This window comes from Macaca nemestrina, chromosome 16 (genome assembly GCF_043159975.1).
Source record: "Macaca nemestrina isolate mMacNem1 chromosome 16, mMacNem.hap1, whole genome shotgun sequence".
Lineage (NCBI taxonomy): Eukaryota > Metazoa > Chordata > Mammalia > Primates > Cercopithecidae > Macaca > Macaca nemestrina.
The window spans coordinates 6,610,793-6,624,790 of NC_092140.1; the positions used below are offsets into that span (position 1 = coordinate 6,610,793).

General features: G+C 38.4%; 1 protein-coding gene across 3 annotated transcripts in view; it reads left to right on the forward strand.

The window, feature by feature from the left end:
* NALF1 (NALCN channel auxiliary factor 1) overlaps positions 1–13,998 on the forward strand; it is a 708,506-nt gene that overhangs the window by 612,280 nt on the left and 82,228 nt on the right. The window lies entirely within an intron of this gene.

Sequence of the window (13,998 nt, forward strand, 5' to 3'; positions counted from 1 at the left end):
ACTCAGGGCAAGGCTTACAAGTAGGGAGATACCAAGTGTTTGGTGATTCTGAGGACACCTCTCTAAAAAGCATCAGTGAGCCTGGACAGCTGTGGCAGGGGCTATAGAAATCACCATTCCCCACTCCAATAGTGCTTTGTGGACTATGGTGTCAGAAACATTCACTACCCCTTTGCCACTGCCTTCTTTCTGCTGTTCCCCACTGTGGAACATGGACAAAGCTCCTCCAGCCCTACAGGCTGTGCCATCTCCAGGTAATGTCCAATGCCCAATTTAAGTCTCATTTCTCACACAACGCTGTTCAGTATGGCATAAGGCTGAACATGCGTGCTTTCCACCCAACAACCAGAGTTGAAATTCTGACTGTTAACTCCTAGCTGTTACCTTGGCAAGTTAATGCTGTTGATCTCTGTTCTGTAAAGTGAAGATGACAGCAACTTCTTGCTCATAGGACAACTGTGAAGATTCAATGAGTTGGAGCACATAAAAAGTCCATTGCCTTGCCTGTGTGTAATTGGCATGCAATGATTGTTAGCTCATTTTATTCATGGAACGCTCCTGTGTGCTTATAAGTTAATATGAATACATTTAGTACTTGCTCCCTTAAACATCTGTTATAAAAGGGAACTACCTTGGCACTGGGGGTGTCACAGCGACCAAAGTGTTTGCCATCATAAAGCTCATATTCTAATGGGAGAGATACAACACACAAGTAAGCGCATGACGACATCATGCAACAACTGGTAATGCTCTAAGCTATGAAGGGTGCAGAGTGACATTGTGGGGCGTTGAGAGGACAGGCCCTCTGAAGAGGTGCCGTTTGAGCAGAAGTTAATGACACGAGGATCCGGGAGAGGAAGAGATGAGGTGAAGGGTTGCATGCACAAAGATACTGAGTCAGGAATAAGCTTAGGATATTCACAGAGATGCAAGAAGACCCGTGTGGCTGGAGAGACAAAGACAAGGTCAAGAGGAATGGGAGGTTAAGTTAGATAAATAGGTGGGAGTTGTGCTGAGGAGTTGGTGCTGAATAAGCACAGCTTGTTATAGGCCTTGCTATAGAATTAATCTTTCAGAAGGATGTGACCTGAATTCCATCATGTAAACAAGTGTTAGAGAGGCTGAGGACACGAGAGGACTTTCCCCACCTCAATGTGGCACATAGGTACTCACTAGAGGGAGCGAGGTGGCTTCTGCTGGGGGTGAGAGGTCTCCCCAGGAGACGAGAGCATCTGAAAAGCAGTCCCAGTGTTGCCTGCTGCCAAGAGGACAGGGAATCAATCACTGAGTGTTTCTGAGTTTGTGGGCAATGCAGTTAGAAAAGACCTCCTGGTCGTCTAGCTTGTTGCTTTGTAGATGTGCTTTGGTGCTCCAAAAACAGTTACCACTTGATGAATGGAAATAAGAAATAGTTCTGAAAGTATATAAGAAGGAGCAAGGAAAGAAGGGATTATTGCAAAAAAAAAAAAAAAAAAAAAAGAGAAGAACCGGTATTTCAAATAGCTTCACAAATATGAATTGATTCAAATTTGCTTTTTGTAAAATAAAAGGTTGAATATTATTTAAATTTACATTTCATACTTAATATTTTACAGAATACTTCTTTTCATAATTATATCATTAACAAATAGAAATGTAAAAAGAAAATGTGTTATTTTGAGGTAATCTATTGAGTTTGATAAGGACAACAAAGTATGAAATTGTACATTATAATATTCTTTTAAATGATATTAAAATATGTATAATGCTCAAAGATAGCATTTTCTACTATACCTTCCCTTATGCTCACTGTCTTTATGTTTTTAACTGCCTATACACATGCCTTTTGGGCTTTAAGAACAGATGTCTGCAGTAAATTTGAGATATATTTAGAAAAGAATGTTGTTTATATTGTTTAAAATGGGATGAAAATAGTAACAGTAACAACAAACCTAACCATGGTCCCACCTGGCATTCCTGCCCTTGTCTAATCTCCTTCCCCCACCCCGAGTGTGGACTGGCCTTAATGATTCACTTGCAAGGAATTAGAATACAGTAGAAGTGATGGCATCCACCTGTGGAGGTGAGGCTATGCAAGCAGCTTCCAGAGTGGGCTCACTCTCTCCTTCCTTCTCTGTCCTTTCTCCTCCCCTGCTCCCTCCTTCTCCTGTCTCTCTCTCTTTCTCCTCTCTGTGTCTGTCCCTCTCTTTCTCCTTTCCTCTCTCCTCTCTTTTTTCTCCCCTCTCTATCTTTCTCTTTCCCTCTCTCTCCTTTTTTTCTCTCCACCTCCTCTTTCCCAACAACTGTGCCAGGAGAAGCAACCCTCCATGTTGTGAGCCTCTCCATGAAGAGGCCGGTGTGCTGTGGCCGGGAACCATGACTCTGCCAGCAGCTTCTAGGAATTGAAGCCTCATCATCCGGTAAACTGACAAACTGACACCTTCCAGCAATCACACCACGTGACTGGGCTTGGAGCTGGGTGTTTCTCCAGGAGTGACAGCAAGCCCACCTCCCACTACCTCGCCAGGCCTCCCATGCCCAGTGGGGGTGACAGAGGCTCCACTTCCACCAGGGCCTCCTGCCCTCTCCCGCTGCCAGAGTCCACCTCTGCATGCTGGGCTTTCTCCGGGCTTTTTGATTTTAGGAAGGAGGGCTTGGGGTCAGGGGACACTCTCTAGGCAGACCCAGGGCTTTTTGATTTTAGGAAGGAGGGCTTGGGGTCAGGGGACACTCTCTCTCTAGGCAGACCCAGACACCTTTCTCTGCTTTTCTCCGTAGCATGTATCATTACCACTTTAAATATGAGTTTTGAAAAATCAGACTCTAAAATAATAAAGATACTACTAAGAAATAAGTCTCCACATTCCAAGCACCATTCTTTAATAGGCATATACGATCTCACTTTTCTTTCAAAATCCAACTGTGTAGCACCCACTTAAACATGGCTAGGAAAAGGCCCTCTTGGTAGCAGAATATAAATCAATCCATTTATCCTCCTGACCTAGCTTAACCTGCACGGTGTCCATTACTCCATCTTCTTTGACTTTTCCATAGTAGAATTCTGCACTCCCCTAACTTCAGCTAAGAGTTCTCTTTGAAGTTACATCAAAGTTTATAACCTCTCCTTCCACCCAACTCCGAGGCTTCAGCCTGTGGAATGTAGCTGTAGGCAGGGGCTTCTCTCTTTAATGAGACACTGAGTCATCACTGGTGAAGGCAGCACGTCCACAGCAACTGTTAAAAAAAAAAAAAAAAAAAAAAAAAAAAAAAAAAAAAGCACAATCTTCTCTTCACCTTTTACCAAATTCGTGTCTTTTAAAACTGAGACCAAAATGAAAATTTTCATCTTGTAAAATTCTGCTAAGTCTGTGGCTTCTTTTCTAATCTGCCAGAAATGTGACTTTTGTGGACTTTCTGGGTTTGTGCTTTCAGAATTCAAGCCATCTAATGATGGGGAAATAGAGGCGTTTGGTCTTAACAACTGCTCTTAACTGACTTTGGAAGGAAAATCTTGCCTGTTTTATTTTTTTCTGCTTAACGTAGCTAAATACACAGCAGTTTCTGTTTTGTTTTTGAATGGTCACACTACACAATCTACAAAGCAGTAAAAACGTAGGCATGCCTATATTAACATATGCAGGTATATTAGTCTGTTCTCACACTGCTATAAAGAACGACCTGAGACTGGGTAGTTCATAAAGAAAAGAGGTTTAATTGGCTCACGGTTCTGCAGAGTGTATAGTAGCTATGGCTGTGGAGGCCTCTGGAAATTTACAATCGTGACAGAAGATGAAGGAGAAGCAGGTACACACTACATGGCTGAGAGCAGGAGGAAGAGAGTGAAAGTGGGGGTGCTACACATTTTCAAACAACCAGTGAGAATTTACTCCCTGTCCCAAGAATAGCAAGGAGGAATTCTGACCCCATGATTCAATCACGTCCCACTAGGCCTCTCCTCCAACACTGGGAATTACAAATGGACATGAGATTTGGGCAGGGACACAAATCCAAACCACATCAGTAGGGTATAGTTAGAGCTAGTTTAATGCCATACTATTTATTAGAGAAGACTCAGCTCTACCAATGCGCCCTAACTGATGAAGAATATATTTTGCATTTTCCTATCCTCTCTGAAAATTACAGCAAAGAAGTTAATGAAAATAAAATATATGCAGAATATTTCTATCACATATCTCTACCATCCAGTGTTACTGCAATTCAAACCACCATTGAAGTCCTGTGTGAGAAATAAGATAATGGTCGTCAACTTTCTTTTGGCAGGCTCTTCTCTAATTCCTTTGTTTTTTAAAGAAAATGTTCTTTAATAATTCATGTTGCTATAGCTGAGGGCAATATTTTGAATACTTCTTTTCTGAATACAAGCATAGTAAGTAACCTTTTGGTTAATAACAGAAAATGGCTTCTAGCTAATTTCAATTATGTAGGTATATTTTTCCTATAGTATTTTTCTTTCAGTGAAAATTTCTCTCAAATAAACAGATAACGTTGTTTCTGGTGTATAACTAGCATTGCATGTAATTCTAATTTGGAACCCCAGTAGTAGTGAAGAACTTATGTTGTCTGTACTTCTGAACCCTAGCTGCATATTAATATTAACTAGGGAACTTGGAAAAGAAAAAGAAAAAAAAAAAACACCAGCGGCTCAACCCCTAGAGAATCTGTTTTAATTGCCCTGATTAGGAGACAATGCATTATTTTATTTTAAAACTCATCAAGTGATACTAAGGAAGGTTGAGAACCATAGTTGAGAATGATTTATACTAATTGTGTACTAATTGACTGAGTGTCCCTTAAAGCCTGGTGCATGTTTTTACAAAGTGATTAATTGATAGTCAATATAAAAATCCAAACTGTTAGGTTAATTAGCAAACACCATTCCAAAAGAAAATCTTATAGAACAAAAATATTTCAACAACGCCTACAGGACATTTTGATTTACTAATGATGTGTTTTATGAAAGGGAGATGCTGGAAGGAAGGAAAGAATGAAGGAAGGGAGGGAGGGAGGGAGGGAGGGTACAAAATAAAAGTTCAATTATCTATGTCATAGTGAAAATGATAGTTTTGGCCATCTCTCTACATCTACGTTCAAAATTAATAAGAGTTTGCCACGCTTCACGGTGGATCTTGATTACCTGAGTTCATTTTATATAAAGATACCCAACCTATGGTCACTCACTAAATATTTTTGGATTCATAAAGTTGGCATTTTCATTAGAATAAAAACATGAGTTAGTGTAGACAATTTCCTGGCATTTTCTTGTGCAATTTTATTTGTCTCAACTTTGGAGACCATTTGGGATGTAAGTTTTTGAGATAATGCTGTTTTTGTATTCTTCTAGATCCATTCAACAATGAGAAAATAAGATTTTCAAGAAACTACTTAATGTAGATTTCCTTGCTATGAATCATCACAATAATCTAAGTATAAAACTGACTGAATGCAAAATTATCTCCCTATTATATCTTCGTTATTAACAGTATTAAAATCTCGAAGTATAAATTTTGTTTTCATAGCAATCTGAATAATTTTCTGCCATTTTTCCAAATGCTTTTAAATGTAGTAGAAATCTTCTTCTGAGTAGGCTGGAGATAAAGGGGAAGAATGCAGATTCTGGAATCAGGAAATGTTCTGACATTTCAACTTGCCCCATGTCACTGCTGTTTTTTTGTACATGTTTTAGAGTCTAAACAACGTATATATATATATATATAAACTCTCCAGAAATTTTTTTGAATTGTCTATATTGCACTGTTTATTCATATCCATCATTATTCACTTAGAAATTGCCTATTTCTGAACTCTATATTGTGAGAATAAAAGGCTGTACCTTAATCCATATACTCAAAATTCCTATATTTTCAGAATGTTCCATTAAATTCTAGAAAATACTATCCATTAGAAGTTTCTGTGGGGATAAAAATGTTCTGTGTCTGTGCTGTCCAATATTAACACATGTGGCTATCAAAAACTTGAAATGTGGCTGGTACAACTGAGGAACTGAATTTTACATTTTAATTAATCTGAATTTAAATTTTAAAACCCACATGTGGCTAGTGGCTACCATACCAGATAATACAGTTCCAAGAAAAAAATGGCTATTAACTTAAGCTTTACTCTTAACCTTTCTTTAGGCCACAGGAAATTTTGGAAGTTTTGACTTGGTACCTTTTTGCAAGAATTTAGGTTTATGAATGGATTACTTTCAGGTGTTGTCTGCAATACCAACAGTAAGCCATAATCAGTTGGATAACTAAACCAGCAAGACTTCAGCAGGAATGATAGGTTGTAACCTGAATTCTGTGCCTGGAATTTTTGCTACAGAGAACACCTGGATGTTGCACAGTGAAAGTTTTGCATAAAATTTCCTTCCAAATTTCAGTGATTACCTGGGCCTTTTCTCTTTTTTTTTTTTTTTTTTTTTTTTTTTGGCCCTGTGATGATCTCCTTTGCTGTTCCCTCTAAAGAACTCACATTCTACTGTCTTCTTGTCCTCTTTTTTCTTTGCCTTTCTAAATATTGTTTCTCACCCATTCATTGCTGCTACAGCAAAGTGGTGATAGCATTGTGATAATGATCATGCACCTGGGGTAGGACACCTTTCTTTCCGAGGTGCATACAACTTTCCTGCCAATGTGAGTATCTTCCAGGACGCTTGATCATTGTTGGTGCTCTTGGCTTTGCTTTTCGCTTCTTTGCTAAGCCGCCATAATGCACTAAACTTGAGCAAAATGCCCCAGATGTGACCTCTCCAGACACTGCATAATGAAAACTGATTTATATTCAGCTCGTTTCTCTGTTATGGAAGTCAGACAGATTGAACCAATAGAGGGGTTTTGTTGTTGTTATTTGTTTCTGCTTCTGTGAATTCAAAATCCCAAAGTCATTTTTTAATATCCATGCTTTCCTTTCTACTATCCTAATCTCATTTTATCATCATTACTTTCTGTTTTCTACATTGAATTAATTAAATTTCCTTTCAGTCCAAATAACAGATATCCCCATGTGTCCCTTAAGATGTAGAAAGTTCTTTCAAGTATGTGTGATTCAACTGTACATTTAACTTGTAACCTTAGTGTATAATATTTTTCCCTCCTATTTGAAAAAGTGCTTATTTTTTCCCACTAAACATCTTTTTGCTAAGGATTTTTAGAATTTGCCTTTATGTTAGAATTTCTACAGAATAACTAAATTGTATTGTTCTTTCTCATGTGCTTTGGTCACATATACAGATCAAACCCATTTGGGGTATATCATCAAAAACATTGATTATTCATATCTGTCAAGATAATGCAAGCACACAGATTTTGTCTGTCATCTTTCCAGGCATTTTGTTCTAATAGATGATACTAGATACATTTTTAAAATAAATGGATTCTTACTCTTGACTCTTAAAATTTGCCCTTGTCAATGTTAAGGAAGATAAAGCAATCCATGCGTAGGGTAACTCATGTAATATTTTGCCAATATGTATGTCAACAAATAGATTATTTTTCACTGTTGCATTTCCAACTATTTTTTTCTCCTTTATGTTAATCCAAAGTGTTAAAAAGGCCAAGCTAATTAAAATATAAATTGGGTGAGAAGAATTTATTCCTGGCTAGTAAATGTTCAGTTGCAACACTGAGTAAATTTTTACGGATGAGAAATAAATCCTTACAAATAGGTCTTGTAATGGAAACACTAGCATTTCTCAAATAAAAGTACTCCAATGGAAACCATTGTTAATGTGTGACCCAACTGTGATAGAGATGCATTTTTAATCCAGAAAATTACCACTTAATTAGTTGTTTATTATAATTTTGAAAAGTATCATTGAAAGATGAAATTCTCCCCTTTCCTCTTTTCTATGTCCAAACATAAGCATGATGTTTGGCAATTTATCATAAAAAACAATCCTCAGTGTGGCATATTTATTTGAGAGCGAATATAAACTATAATTTGCTTTTGTTTAAATAGTCTTGTTCAGTTTTCATATTTTCAGTGGCAAAAAACTCTGGCAAAATCATTCTGAATAGAAAAATGTTTTTGAACAAATAATCATAATCTTCAGCTAATACTAATCAAAGTATTTAAAGAGGATTGAACTGCATATTTGAGGATATATAATGAGAATGCCATGTAGCCTCTCACTCTGCTTGAAAAACAACAACAACAAAAAGATTTTTAAAAAAATCGATCTTCTTAGAAGAGGGAGTGAAGAGGATGAAATAATAAAATTACTCTACGTTCCTTAACAGGGTTTCAAGCTTTAGCTTATAATATTCTAGCAGGAGTCTAAGTCTACCTGTTTTGTTCTCTTCATGAGAAAGAATTGTTAAATATAATAAAATCACAACTTAATAACTATTGAGATAAAGTTTAAAAATGGCTGTATGATGTGAACTGAAGATAAGACAGAAAGGAGCTGAACCTTGAAGGGTAAAGAAAATGATTTGTTGTTCTTGTTGTTGTTGTAAGGAAAACTTACCCCTGAAAATTTGTAAGAAAATATTTTATATCCCCTGATGCTTGTCTTACAATTAAATCAAAAGTACACAGATGAAGAATATGCAAAATGCTCTGGGTTTCAGGAACCTCATTGTGCAGAATGAGATAGAGGAGGGTAGGTGGAGAGAGAGGAGGACAGCTTGGGTACCTGCGAAGGCAGCGGAGATGACAAGATGAGTTGGTTTGGGGAGAAAGGTGGTCACTCTTATCTTAGAGGTGCTGAGTGTAAGTTGGGGGTAGGGGTGGGGTGCTCATTCAGGAGGAACCGTGCACACTCCATTCAGGATGTGGGGCCAGATCCCAGTAGAATCACAGTATTAGAAACAGATGTGGGAATTTGGGAGTCATCTACAGTGAAGTGACAAATCTCTTTCAATAGTGACTGGATGCTTAATTTGGGCTGAATATATAAAAAAGAAATCCCTTGTTTTAATATTTTTGAAAAAAGTTATTTTGGAAAAAAAAAATTGAACAATGTGACTTCTTCCTGCCTGGGTGATAGGCTCTTTTAATTGATATGATGTTTTTCAGCCTCTTAACGGCAAACGTTTCTGGGAAGAAAGACACAAAGGAGAAACACAGCAAAAAGAATATGTAAGCTATCAGTGCATAAAATGGTCTTCTTAGGACTTATTTTACAGTAAGGATTTATCATTAGATGAAACTATTTTGAAAATGAATTGACTTGGAAATCAGAGTTATTCCTTGGTGAGATAAGAGGCCGAGCCAGATATGTTGGAGGCCTAAATGTAGACAAAAATTTATGATCCAGGGAACAGGCATTTCTTGCATGTAATTATGAAACATAATGAAAAAAAAAAAACACTTCACTCTATACTAGAGACATAGTGAAAAGTAAATTTTAAAATTTTGACAATTTTTTGACTTGCCACTGATCCACATGAAAACCATGCTTTTCATTATATAAAAGTAGGTATCATTATATTATCATTATATAAAGCAAAAAAGTAGTTATTGTTCACTTAGTTGCATTGTAAATACATTGCCAGTTTTAGAAACAGACTTAATATTACAAAGCCATAATGATTTTCCCACACTGGACCGTGGATGCATCTTTCTGATTCTTGTACCTCAAAACTAAATTGCTATCTCCAGCTATTGTAATAGCTACTCTATAAATTAAAGTTAATGTTAAATTGAAAAATGACAATATTCTTGCTCAGCCAATATATTATACAGTATGAATGGCTCTTACTGAGTTCATTGGGTCTTAGTTAAATAATAGGCAACACATATTTATCTCCACTAATTACTGATGATATATTAGGATCAGAGGTAACTCAGTGGATACTGAAGCTAAAAAAATTAGTAGGCAAATATTCAACATGTCTTTCTTTTAACTTTATAACTTATACTTGGAAATAGTTTTACAATGTGTAAAATGGTTTCTCATATACCAAGCATACACTGCCTTTCTTTGTTTTCTTTTCAAAAACATGGTGTGTAAGGTAGAGAGATACTATTTTCATCGATGAGGAATTTGTTTGCGTCAGCTACAGAAATGGGACTACTCAGACTAAAGGAAAGGGGGAAATGAGAGATAAGCTTCAAAAGATATACAAAAAGCAGATCACAGAAGCTCCAAAAAAAAACTAGCTGTATTTGACCATTGACATGGAGGATTCATGTCAGAAAAATAGACCCATCTACCCAGGGAGAAAACTCATTAGTCATCTTAAGACTAAAGGTCATATTCATCTTGTCTTTCAGACAAAAACAAATGAATCAACTCATAATATGCTTGGTCACTATGATAAAGCTCATATAGCTTTTACATAAGAAATAAATAGGGGATTTGCCATTAATGCCCAACTCTTGAAAGTGTGACAGCACATACTCTATCAATGGTATGCCTCTTTGAATTGAAGACCATCAGAAAATGACAAGAAACATCTTTTCCCTGAAAAATTGCTATAGCTGTTCCTATTTATTTATAAAACTCCAAACTTTGCTCTCTCCCCGTTTTTTGCACTGTCATTGCACAGAGTCAATATGAACAGTGGAATAATTTATTGCGGAATGTGAAATGACTTCCAGTGGAGGGAAAATTATATAGCTAATTTTGATACAAAATAATGGCATAGATTGTTATGAAGTCCGTGATATGCCCTTTAATTGATGAGTTCACTACAAAAGGCAAACTTAGGAGTCCAGGAGGCTAACCTGATTCTTGTGACTTCAGAAGCTTTTGGTATTGCTTTGTCCAGCCAATTAATTAGGGTAGGAGGAGGAAGCCCTACATTTCTATGGCTAAATTGGGTGAATCACAGAACTCACAGCATGGAATCCAATGTGGATATCACTTCTCTGTATCCTGCTTGCCGCCGCCTCCTGTAGCCACAGCAGAGGCTACGCTTCTGTTTATGATCCCCATCAGCCCTGCTCACATGTGCAACATGACCTGCTCATCTAACATGATAGATAAAATAAACAAACAGTAAAGCTTTAAAACAAATAAGGAGACTGGAAGAGGAGGTAGCATTAAATGTCTCTGGTTCTTCCTCTACCTACAGATACACAACTCATTTATTTATCCATTCATTGCTTCCAAAAATATTTACAGAGTGCCTACCATGTTCCAAGAATTCTGTATCAACAAAGACAGATACGGTCTTGACTTAGTTCTAGGTCATTTAGAGATAGGGTTTGGATGGGGACAGGGAGGAGTCAAGTACACAAATACATCAATGGCATGCATTGTGATACGTGCCCTGGAAGAACTGGTGGCAGCTGTGCCAGGGAACAATGGGAGTCAGGGCTGGGGATGCACTGAAATCACCTGCATGGCCCAGGGCAGGGGCTCACTCTGAGGAGATGACATTTAAGTTGAGATCTTAAGAAGAAGAAGGAAGGGGTAGAGGACAAGGGAGGTGGCATTTCAACACATAAAATATGTAAGATGCATAAAGAGCTCAGCCTGTTCGAAGAAAGGAAATAGACGCAGCAGCAGACTTTAGGGAGAGAGATCCTAGAAAATGGTGGAGCCCCAGGCAGCGGTCAGGTCAGGATGAGGCCTGACAGGGGAGACATCTGGGTGCAATTCCAAGTGCAATGAGTGGACAGGGAGGGCTTGAAAGAAGGAACGATGGCATTTGGGTCATCCTGGTTTCCTGCTCTGTGGAGATGAATGGCATTGGGGCCAGAATAAAAGTGGGTGACTGAGAGGAAGGGTAGCTTGGCCTAAAACCGTCATGGTGGTAAAGGAAAGAGACACGTTGGAGATTTCCTAAATGTTCTTTGGAGGGTATGGTTGACAGGGAAGAATATTAGTCTGTTTCATAATAGAGTACAAGTTGGAAGGTAGTTGAGAGATTACCTGTCCAACAAATTGAGTTCACTTAGAAAACCCAGAGAACTTATATACCTACTTGTCTCTCACCTAAAGAGAGACGGAGACTATAAACTGAGCCTTGTTTCCACAATGGCATACTGCAAAATGGATCATTTAGATAAACAAAAAAGCATAAGTAATGAGCAGACAGCTATCACTTTGAATTATTTATGAATTCTGTGTTAATTAATGTTAATCAATTAATTAAAAATAAATGTAAATTAATTCAAAACATATCATTCATAACTTATTCAAATATTATGTAAAGACTGTAATTTACCAGTGGAAAAAACCAACATGCTACTTAATTCCGTAAAATAAGCCAAAGAAACCCCCTTGTCCCAGACGTGTCTAGCTGTTCTTCCACCTTTCCCTTTAATTCCTCCTGGAGGTCACAGCCTGACAGCACCTGCTGGGCACTCACCTGGAGCAGGACATTGAGGAGGAGAAGGGAAGGGCCTTCCCAGCATGGGGCCTCCTCCTCCCACCTAGCTTCTATGGCCTCCACTGTGAGGACACTCAGCTGCTTGCAGGAGAGGGTGGAAATAGGAGAGGAGGAGGAAGGCCAACTCTGTGCTTAGAACCACAAGGTCTTTGATCAAGGATTGTAGAAGACCCTCTTTGAAGATATATTTACAGACTTCGGAGCTGGGAGTGCTGGATAGGAAACAGGTTATCCAGACCAATTTAAACCAATTTTAAAAGTAGGGGGCAGTGAATAAATGTTCTGTGCATCTGAGAGCTAAAGAATTTGTTTTTATTTTCAATAGCAGAAGCAGTGCCAATAGGAAAATAATGTTTCCCAATACCTTCTAGAGTCAGCAGGCCCTCCCAAGGGTCCCAGCCAAGGCACTTTTTTATGAGATGCTTTGCTGCCAGGGCCTGGGGAGCCATTCCGTGGGGTATGTCTTCCAGGAGGAAGGGAACTGCTGTCTCCACCAACCCTCTGCTAACTGCTCTGCACAGCACTTCACATTCATGAGTTTCATAAAACCAATTTCAATAAGCCTGGGATACAGGCATTCCCACTTTGCAGGTAAAGGAACCCAGTGTTAGAATAAATGACGGTAACAAGATCCTACAGATAGTAAGGAACTGCAAACATCTGTGCCATGCTTTGTAAGCAACTACAGTACAGGCACGCAGTGTACACCAGACACTGCTGTAAGGGCTTTGCCTGTATTGATCCTTAAATCCTCACAGCAACTAAAGTGCTAAGTGTCATGATGAGCCTGTTTTTACCCATGGGCAGAAGCTGAGGCACAGTGGGTTTAAGGAACGTGCTCGTGGTTACACAGCTAATGAGCTACCGAGCCAGGAGCTGAAGGGAATTCATGCTCTCATTGAGTAGGCGCCATTAACTTTATTAAAATTGCAGAGAATTATTAGCAGCTTCCTGCTGTTATTATCGCAGCTTCCTCTATGACCCCACTCCGATGTTAGAGATCACGTCACTGCGTGGTGCTTGGCACGGACATCCACGGCCCTTTTCAGTTCAGCTGGTCTTCATATCTGATATGAGAAAGACTGAGATGATAATGAGACTTTTGGCTATGCTGGAAGTGTGTGTGTGTGTGTGTGTGTGTGTGTATATATATATATATATATATTTTTTTTTTTTTTGAGACAAAGTCTTACTCTGTTGCCCAAGTTGAAGTGCAGTGGTGCAGTCTCGGCTCACTGCAACCTCTGCCTCCAAGTTGAAGCAATTCTCCTGCCTCAGCCTCCCAAGTAGTTGGGCTATTGTTTTTTATTATTATTATTGTTTGCTAGTAGAGATGGGGTTTCACCATGTTGGCCAGCCTGGTCTTGAACTCCTAACCTCAGGTGATCTGCCCACTTCGGCCTCCCAAAGTGAAATATCAATTCTTTTTAAATTTCCCAGTCTCAGGTATTCTGTTATAGCGGCAAAAAACGAACTGACACACCATTCTAAGACATTGTTCTTATACTTATATACCTTTACTTGCACACTCTCCCATTCCACTAGAATTCAGTCTTTAAAAAAAGGTGAAATAGCTTTAGTTTGACAGTTTCCTCTTTGAATAATAATGTAAACACTTAAAAATTTGAAACCACACTCAAACATACTGACCAAAAATCTAATTTATATTGTAATGGAATTCTTAAATATGTGTCCTGATACAATGTACTGC